Genomic DNA, 10,074 nt, shown 5'->3' on the forward strand with positions numbered 1-10,074 from the left:
ACAGTTCTTTGTTCAAGGCAGGCCACAGACTACAATACTTATTCAAGGTAGAACAGCAAGTCTTTGAAAGTGTGTGTGTGTTCATGTGTTTTCACATGAGAGAGTGTTACAAGGATTTTGGATGTCTCAAAGATTTAGAGGTCCATCCGCGGAGACTCCATTTGCTCTTTGTTCTTGTGATCTTGTTTAACTTATCCTTGAACTCATTTACCGCGTTACTGTTTACTACATATGCTGGAAGTCTATTCCAAAAATTTGCTATTCTGTATGTAAAGAGAGAGAGAGAGAGAACACGGACAATTTTCAATCAATTCAAACTCTATTCGGAAAACAGCGAGGCACTGATACCTTCTCATAGTAGGGATGAAATCTCTTGTAAAATCAGAGGGTTTGAAAGTACTGGGTTGTCAGTGAGCAATACAAGAGGAAGTGCAAATATGAGATAAAAGAATCGAGGCACCATTTATACAAACGTCATGAGCGGTAATACTTTACGGAATCATTCATTTTACCTAAAAATAGAAGTATTAATGTGACGGTGTACTTTGCAAAATATCCAGTTCATTACAAGATATTCTATGACCTAGTTCAACTAGATTCACATTTAACTAGAGAAGCACTCTATGAGTGCAGACCTCCTCCGCCACAGCAGCTTATTTCTCAGGTCCAGCTTGCCTTTCCCAGAATCAGTTTAGACCCTAGGCGTATTCGAAGACTGTGCGACAACCATGCGCAGACTTGGGGATAAGGCTAATTGGGTTAATCTTTGACCTAGGACTTTCAAAATTGAATCATTTCCTGGACTCAACATAACAATTAATACCACAAAGTTTCACTAATCTATAGTACAATTGTGGCCAGGAAGTCGTTCACAAAAACAAAAAAACAGGGGCGAAAATATAAGCTCCTCCCAAACTCGTTGATGGAGGTAAAAAGTAAAATAAGTGTAAGGAACATAAGCCCTTTAGTTTCTAAAGGCATGGCCGGGCCACGCATGAAAATCGTGCAGTTTGGCCGAACAAACAAGACTGGCTTCATGTAGTTGTTTGGGTAAGAGAATATAGACAAATAAAACCACAAATCTGTGACTGCTCAGACCGAATATTCATTTTAGATCGGTTAATATCTTGCACATCTTCGACAATTTAGCTTCAATTGCTAAACATAATTAATCTATAATTTATCGAAATGTGATGATAGTTATCTTTATATCTTTAACTCAAGACAGTGGAATCTAGGACAAGGGAGGGCCAGGCAATGGCTGCTGATGACTCAGCAGATAGACCTAAAAGGTCCCCCCAAACAATCCCCATGATGGAGATATCTATACATCTTTAAACATAAAATTCACAATCTTAACCCTTTTACCACCAAGCTATTTGGAACTTTCCAACCTTTAACCCCCAGGCGTTTTATTTTTCAAGCACGTTTTGCAATATATATTTTTTAAATTGCTCTAACAGCCTTAATTTGCATCATAGAGAGGTCAGGTTGGTCTCATTCTTTTGAAAAATGCCTGAATTTTCAATATTAAACTTACCCGATAATCATGTAGCTGTCAACTCCGTTGCCCGACAGAATTCTATGGAGGGATACGCCAGCTATCACAATACTAGAAGGGGGTGTACTTACCAGCGCCACCTGTGGCCAGGTACTCAAGTACTTCTTGTTGACACCTCCTCAATTATTCCTCTGTCGTGCTTCCGGCAAGACGTTCTGGGATACGCTTATGTTCTTGGAGTATTTTCACGACTTTGGTGAAGTATTTCTCTTTGATTTCGGCTGTCGCTTTACTGGAAAACTTCTATATTAGCTTAGTTAGCTTTTGGAATTAATTTGATTAATTTTGATTATATTTGGTGACGAGAGAGTATGAACTCTCGTTCACCTTTCAATGGCCGACCCTTCCCTTAGACGGAAGTGTTGGTGTCTAAGAGAGTATAGACTCTCTTTCTTAATTTTGCTTAACAAAGTTATAGATTTATTTTATATCTCTCCGCCTCTTATAGGCCTCTTCGATTAACTTCCTTTTATTATAAACTCATTAAAATTAATTTTTATATTTGTTTATATTCGACCTTCCTAATAGTAGGCGGTCTTTTACCGAAGTTAATAAACTTTGAGCCCGTCTTTTCGGTTTTACCTGTTAACATATTATGCTATTTCCGCCACAGAGTTTGAAAGATTTTCTTTGACAGTCTTGTACTGTTTTCAAAGCTGAACTAACGTTTTGTTTTGTCTCTGCAGTTGTTGACGTTCAGAACGTTCAACTTGCACTCTATCGTTACGATAGAGAAAGAATGTTCACGGTTTCACGTTGCAGTAAGAGTAACCGTGTCTAGCGTTTTGTTCATTCTTTCTTAACTTAATGGTTTTGATCCTAATAAAGGAACTTTTCAGTTTTTTTCCTTTAACAATAATATGTTTTAACGATATATATGATTGGGCTCTTCTCTCAGGTTCTAAGTCAAGAGAGAGAGAGAGAGAGAGAGAGAGAGAGATAGAGACGGAGGGAGAAAGAGGATAAACGTTTCATTCAAGCCTGCCAGGCGTACGAGTAACGTCATTATCGATTTTTGCTCTTCTCCCTAGTCTCTTTAGGGGAAGAAACTAAACGTTTCTAGAGTGATCTAGTGTTTAGTCTCTTTCCAACCACTGATTTATCTTTCATTAGATTTTTCTGTTACATTGTAATTCTGTTTTCGCAATTACTAACTTTGTGAAAGGATAGAATTGCGTATTTCAGGTACAAACCACTTAAGTTTCGAGTTCAGTGAAATAAGTGCAAACAGAAATCAAAGTGATAAGTGATTAGTGCGTGAGGGTACTTTTGTGCGCGCCAGTCGTCCTCCCAGTCCGGGACCTCTTGCAAGCTCCCAAGCCCAGGGGAGAAGCAATGTCGAAGGGCATAAGGGTTCAGCAGGCCTTGATCGGCGCACAGAAGTATTCTCGGTGGTTGTGGGCGTGTCTTACCGAGACCGTCACTCCCACCCGCAGACGATTGAGCCCTTATTTTGCTCGTCTGCAGAAGAGATTAGGGGAGAAAATAAAGGCAGAGTAACGCTGGTCTCAGGTCTCAAGACTTCTTAAACGTTAAGTCCAGACCTATGCCAGACGTACGAAGTTAAAGTTCACAACCCGAATGCATCACAACTTTCGGTCTTGATGCGTGAGTGTCGGGCTGAGAGTGTTGCACCGCCTGCACTCCCTCCACCTGTTCTCGCTGCACCTGTGCTCGCCCAGCCTGCACCTGCTCCGCCTGGTCGCAGCACCATCTGCCAGGCGTACGATGTTGTGAACTCTACTACAGTCCATGCAAGCACAGTTTTCGGTGCAAGCACAGCTTTCGGACTTGATGCGTGAGTGTCGTGCTGAGAGTGTTGCACCTCCTGCACCTGTGGTGCACCAACCTCCTGCACCCGTTCAGCCTGTGCTGCACCCGCCTGCACCGGTGGTGCACCAACCTCCTGCACCCGTTCAGCCTGTGCTGCACCCGCCTGCACCGGTGGTGCACCAACCTCCTGCACCCGTTCAGCCTATGCTGCACCCGCCTGCACCGGTGGTGCACCAACCTCCTGCACCCGTTCAGCCTGTGCTGCACCCGCCTGCACTCGCTGCACCCAGTCGCAGCTCCATCTGCCAGGCGTACGATGTTGAACCACTTTCGGAGTTTGCTGTTCACAGTGTTGTTCAGCCTCAGCCTTCTTTAAGGCAACCCTTGCTTTGGGATCAGGAGAGTTACACTCTTCCTCCTCCTCCTCTTGCTGCTCCTCCAGTGGTGCAACTCTCGGTTGGGGTACAACAACCTCTCCCCTCCGTGAGTCTGTCTGCTCAACCAGCGCTGCACCGAGTTCAACCCTCATCTAGGCAAGCTCTTCTACACCATGCACTTGCGCCTCAGGAGCCTCAGCTTGCTAGAACTTTACCTTGTTCTGTGCAGCCTCAACCTTCTCATGCTCCACTCATCTCTCAGGAACAGGAACGGACTACTCCGCCTCCGTCCTCCGCTCAGCTGGTACAATCCTTGGGTGCAACTCTTGCTAGGAGTCAACCTCCTTCACCCTTGCACCTGCCTTCTGCTCCGTCTGTTGTTCAACCTATGCAGTCTGAACCTCAGGTTTTCCCTCAAGTTGAGGAAACCTCTGTTGTTGTTCCAGCTCGTTCTGACTCTGCTGTTCAGCATACCATGGTTTAAACCCCATGCAAGCATGCATTAAGCACTCTAACACTGGTCATGGAATTTCAGAGAAATGTTAAACGCCATGCACACGCTCTGCTTTCCTTTCAGCAGGCTCTGCTTACAGCAGGCTCTACTTCCTACATGCTCAGCATTCAGCATGCTCTGCATTCAGCATGCTCTGCATACAACATGCTCTGCATACAGCATGCTCTGCATTCAGCATGCTCTGCATACATCATGCCCTGCATACCTTTCCGCATGCTTCTCAACACATCTTGGGTTGTTGCCAACTCACTAGACTGTCAAGCAGTTTCATAACGTTGCCTTCTAGTCTGCTGCTTTGCACCAGTGAACCCTCACTCAGAGAACTTAGCTTTTCTAGGATAAGGTCCCTGTAGATGAGAAAGTTCTTTTCTCCCTCCTTCTGATATTCCCTTGAGGACTCTGTCATTTGGAGGGAGCCTTTAGCTGCATAACCTCTTATGGACTTTTATTTAAGCATAACATGCTTACAGGGAAGGTAATGGTTACACTTCAGCCGCTAATCCCGTCTGTTACCACACCTGCTCCCATAGACCTTGAGCTGTGTTGCATGACATGCAGTCCAAGCTTAGTCCTTGTTAGAGGATTTTTTGTTTACGGAGTCAATGTGTCACGGGGAAGACGTTCAACAACCAACAGAAGGGACTTGTTGTGACGCAGTGGGCAACCTCAGCAACCCGTTAAGGAGTTGTCTGTACGACCCAGACAGTCTAGACAGATTCGGGTTGTCACTGTACTTCCTCGCTTGCCCATGATTGACAGTTTACAGACTGTGCAGCAGTATCATGATCTTGTGTCCGGCTCCGTCAGACGTCTGGCTTTTAAGAGCTCCCTCAAGTCGTCGCTGTCTGGAGATTTTCAAATGGACTATGGATCTGACCAAGGAACTGGGCCTCCTGGTCAATTTTGAGGAGTCTCAGCTCGTTCCATCCCAGACCATTGTCTCCTTGGGTATGGATCTTCAGAGTCGAGCTTTTCGGACTTGTCCGTCGGCCCCAAGGATCTTCCAAGCCCTAGAATGCATCCAGAGCATGCTGAGAAGGAACCGATGCTTAGTCAGGCAGTGGATGAGTCTAACAGGGACACTTTCATCGCTGGCCCTGTTCATCGAGTTAGGGAGACTCCACCTCCGCCCCCTTCAGTATCATCTAGCTGCTCACTGGATAAAGGACATGACGCTAGAGACGGGCTCAGTTCCTGTTTCCGAAGAGATGAGGTCTACTCTAACGTGGTGGAAGAACAGCATTCTTCTCAAGGAAGGTCTACCATTGGCTGTTCAGTCCTCCACCACCGTCTCTTCTCGGACGCATCGGACACGGGCTGGGGTGCGACACTGGACGGACAGGAATGCTCGGGAACATGGAATCAGGAGCAAAGGACACTTCACATCTATTGCAAGGAGTTGTTGGCAGTTCATTTGGCCTTGATAAACTTCAAGTCCCTCCAGCTTAACAAGGTGGTGGAGGTGAACTCCGACTACACCACAGCCTTGGCTTACATCTCCAAGCAGGGAGGGACTCATTCGAGGAAGTTGTTCGAGATCGCAAGGGACCTCCTCATTTGGTCAAAAGATCGAAAGCTCACGCTGGTAACGAGGCTCATTCAGGGCGATATGAATGTCATGGCAGATCGCCTCAGCCGGAAGGGTCAGGTCTTCCCCACAGAGTGGACCCTTCACAAGAATGTTTGCAGCAGACTTTGGGCCCTGTGGGATCAGCCAACCATAGATCTATTCGCTACCTCGATGACCAAGAGGCTCCTCTTGTATTGTTCTCCGATTCCAGACCCAGCAGCAGTTCGCGTGGATGCCTTTCTGCTGGATTGGTCCCATCTCAACCTGTATGCATTCCCGCCGTTCAAGATTGTCAACAGGGTACTTCAGAAGTTCGCCTCTCACAAAGGGACACGGTTGACGTTGGTTGCTCCCCTCTGACCCGCGAGAGAAGGGTTCACCGAGGTACTGCAATGGCTGGTCGACGTTCCCAGGACTCTTCCTCCTAGAGTGGACCTTCTGCGTCAACCTCACGTAAAGAAGGTACACCCAAACCTCCACGCTCTTCGTCTGACTGCCTTCAGACTATCGAAAGTCTCTCAAGAACTAGAGGCTTTTCGAAGGAGGCAGCCAGAACGATTGCCAGAGCAAGGACGACATCCACTCTCAGAGTCTATCAGTCTTAATGGGAAGTCTTCCGAAGCTGGTGCAAGGCCAATGCAGTTTTCCTCAACCAGTACCACTGTAACCCAGATTGCTGACTTCCTGTTACATCTAAGGAACGTAAAATCCCTATCAGCTCCTTCGATCAAGGGTTACAGAAGTATGTTGGCAGCGGTTTTCCGCCACAGAGGCTTGGATCTTTCCTCCAACAAAGATCTACAGGACCTCCTTAGGTCTTTTGAGACCTCAAAGGAACGTCGGTTGTCCACTCCAGGCTGGAATCTAGACGTGGTCCTAAGGTTCCTAATGTCATCAGGATTTGAACCGTTCCAATCAGCCTCTTTTAAGGACCTCACATTAGAAACTCTTTTCCTCGTGTGCTTAGCAACAGGTAAAAGAGTAAGTGAGATCCACGCCTTCAGCAGGAACATAGGTTTCACATCTGAAACGGCTACATGTTCCTTGCGGCTCGGTTTTTTTGGCTAAAACGAGCTTCCTTCCCGTCCTTGCCCTAAGTCGTTCGAGATCCCAAGCCTGTCCAACATGGTGGGGAACGAACTAGAGAGAGTACTTTGCCCTGTTAGAGCTCTTAAGTACTATCTAAGAAGGTCAAAACCATTACGAGGACAATCAGAAGCCTTATGGTGTGCTATCAAGAAGCCTTCTCTACCAATGTCTAAGAACTCAGTTTCTTACTACATCAGGCTTCTGATTAGAGAAGCAAATTCTCATCTGAAGGAAGAAGACCTTGCTTTGCTGAAGGTAAGGACACATGAAGTGAGAGCTGTGGCTACTTCAGTGGCCTTCAAACAGAACTGTTCTCTGCAGAGTGTTATGGATGCAACCTATTGGAGAAACAAGTCAGTGTTCGCATCATTCCATCTCAAAGATGTCCAGTCTCTTTACGAGTACTGCTACACCCTGGGTCCATTCGTAGCAACGAATGCAGTAGTAGGCGAGGGCTCAGCCACTACATTCCCATAATTCCATAACTTTTTAACCTTTCTCTTGAATACTTTTTATGGGTTGTTCGGTCGGCTAAGAAGCCTTCCACATCCTTGTTGATTTGGCGGGTGGTCAATTCTTTCTTGAGAAGCGCCGAGGTTAAAGGTTGTGATGAGGTCCTTTAGTATGGGTTGCAGCCCTGTATACTTTAGCACCTTTGGGTTGATTCAGCCTCCAAGAGGAACGCTGCGCTCAGTAAGGAAGACGAACTTAAAAAAGAGACAGAGTAACGGTTCAATTCGACTTCCTTACCAGGTACTTATTATTTCATTGTTATTTGAGATAACTGTTATATGAAATATGGGATACTTAGCTATCCTTTAATCTTGTACACTGGTTTTCACCCACCCCCCTGGGTGTGAATCAGCTACATGATTATCGGGTAAGTTTAATATTGAAAAATGTTATTTTTATTAGTAAAATAAATTTTTGAATATACTTACCCGATAATCATGATTTAATTGACCCTCCCTTCCTCCCCATAGAGAACCAGTGGGACCGAGGAATAATTGAGGAGGTGTCAACAAGAAGTACTTGAGTACCTGGCCACAGGTGGCGCTGGTAAGTACACCCCCTTCTAGTATTGTGATAGCTGGCGTATCCCTCCATAGAATTCTGTCGGGCAACAGAGTTGACAGCTACATGATTATCGGGTAAGTATATTCAAAAATTTATTTTACTAATAAAAATAACATGTTTCTCAAAAAATTATCAAAAATATGCAAAAATAAATGTAAATAGCAGCTTTTTGCAAGGACGTACCGGTACGTCCATGGGGGTAAAGGGATGAGTTTTGTGAAACGTACCAGTAAGTCCTTTGGGGGTAAAAGGGTTAATATTTCTTTGATAATTTTTTGAGAAACTTCAGGCATTTTTCAAAAGAATGAGACCAACCTGACCTCTCTATGACGAAAATTAAGGCTGTTAGAGCAATTTAAAAATAATATACTGCAAAACGTGCTTGAAAAAAAAAATGCCTGGGGGTTAAGGGTTGGAAAGTTAAATATATTAATTTTGTATTTTTTTATCTGTGAAATCTCTTTAGAGGCGCTAGATTTCCTGGCCAGTTCTGTGGAAATAGAACTATGTTTTATAGTAATTTCTTTTTGGGATCTGTGATATTATATGCCCCCTGTGGCCGCGGGGGCATATAAAAATTAGAATAGCGCCATCGTTATCCCTGCGTGTCGTATGAGGCGACTAAAAGGGACGGGACGAGGGGGCTGGGAACCCCCTCTCCTGTAAAAAATTCCTGCGAGACATCGACAAGGAGATGGAGCTGGGGGGAGAGTGACTGCTCCCCGCACTCTAGTTTTGGGGTGTCTGAATGTGCGTGGATGTAGTACGATAGAGAGTAAAAGATGTGAGATTGGAAGTATGTTTAGAAGTAGAAGGATGGATGTATTGGCCTTGTGTGAGACAAAGATGAAAGGAAAGGGTGAAGTGATGTTTGGTGAAATGTCTGGTAGAGTGTCTGGGATTGAAAGGGGAAGAGCGAGAGAGGGTGTGGCGTTATTGCTGAGTGAATGGATGACAGGTAAAGTAGTGGAATGGAAGGAGATATCATCTAGGTTAATGTGGGTAAGGGTTAGGTTGGGTAGGGAATGTTGGGCGTTTGTCAGTGCGTATGGGCCAGGTAGTGAGAAAAGTGAAGAAGAGCGGAATGAGTTCTGGAATGATTTGACTAGGTGTGTAGAAGGACTGGGTAGAAGGAATTATGTAGTTGTTATGGGTGACTTAAATGCTAGAGTGGGCGCTGGAGAGGTAGAAGGTGTCATTGGTAAGTATGGCGTACCAGGTGAAAATGAGAGTGGTGAGAGACTGGTAGACATGTGTGTTGAACAAGAGATGGTAATAAGTGCTAGCTTCTTTAAAAAGAAAGATAAAAATAAGTATACATGGGTAAGAGTGGCAAATGGAAGAGTAGTAGAAAGGGCATTAATGGATTATGTGTTGGTGACTAAAAGAATGTTTGGAAGATTGAAAGACGTGCACGTGTATAGGGGTATGGCTAACGGTATGTCTGATCATTTTTTGGTGGAAGGAAAATTAGTTGTAGCAAAAGAGTGGGGGAATAGAGTAGGTGGATGTAAAAGGGAGGTAGTGAGGATTGAAGAGCTAATAAAACCGGGGGTAAAAAGTAAATATCAGGAAAGGTTGAAAATGGCATATGATGAGGTGAGAGTAAGAGAAACTGGTAAATTAGAGGAGGAGTGGAAGTTAGTAAAAGAAAATTTTGTTGGGATTGCAAGTGATGTATGTGGTAAGAAGGTTGTTGGAGGCAGCATGAGGAAGGGCAGTGAATGGTGGAATGAAGGAGTGAAGGTGAAAGTGGAAGAGAAAAAGAGGGCTTTTGAAGAATGGCTGCAGAGTAATAGTATAGAGAAGTATGGAAAATATAGAGAGAAAAAGGTGGAAGTAAAGCGCAAGGTACGTGAGGCAAAGAGGGCAGCTGACCTGAGGTGGGGTCAGGGATTGGGTCAGTCATATGAAGAGAATAAGAAGAAGTTTTGGAAAGAAGTGAAGAGAGTAAGGAAGGCTGGCGCAAGAATTGAAGAGACAGTGAAAGATGGAAATGGAAGGTTGTTAAAAGGAGAGGAGGCAAGGAAAAGGTGGGCGGAATATTTTGAAAGTTTGCTGAATGTTGAGGATAATAGGGAGGCAGATATAATTGCTGTTCCAGGTGTTGAGG

General features: G+C 44.8%; 1 protein-coding gene across 1 annotated transcript in view; it reads left to right on the plus strand.

The window, feature by feature from the left end:
• ClC-b (chloride channel protein 7) overlaps positions 1–10,074 on the plus strand; it is a 74,767-nt gene that overhangs the window by 1,196 nt on the left and 63,497 nt on the right. The gene's annotated exons all lie outside the window — the stretch shown is intronic.

Source organism: Palaemon carinicauda, chromosome 43 (assembly GCF_036898095.1).
Source record: "Palaemon carinicauda isolate YSFRI2023 chromosome 43, ASM3689809v2, whole genome shotgun sequence".
Classification (NCBI taxonomy): domain Eukaryota; kingdom Metazoa; phylum Arthropoda; class Malacostraca; order Decapoda; family Palaemonidae; genus Palaemon; species Palaemon carinicauda.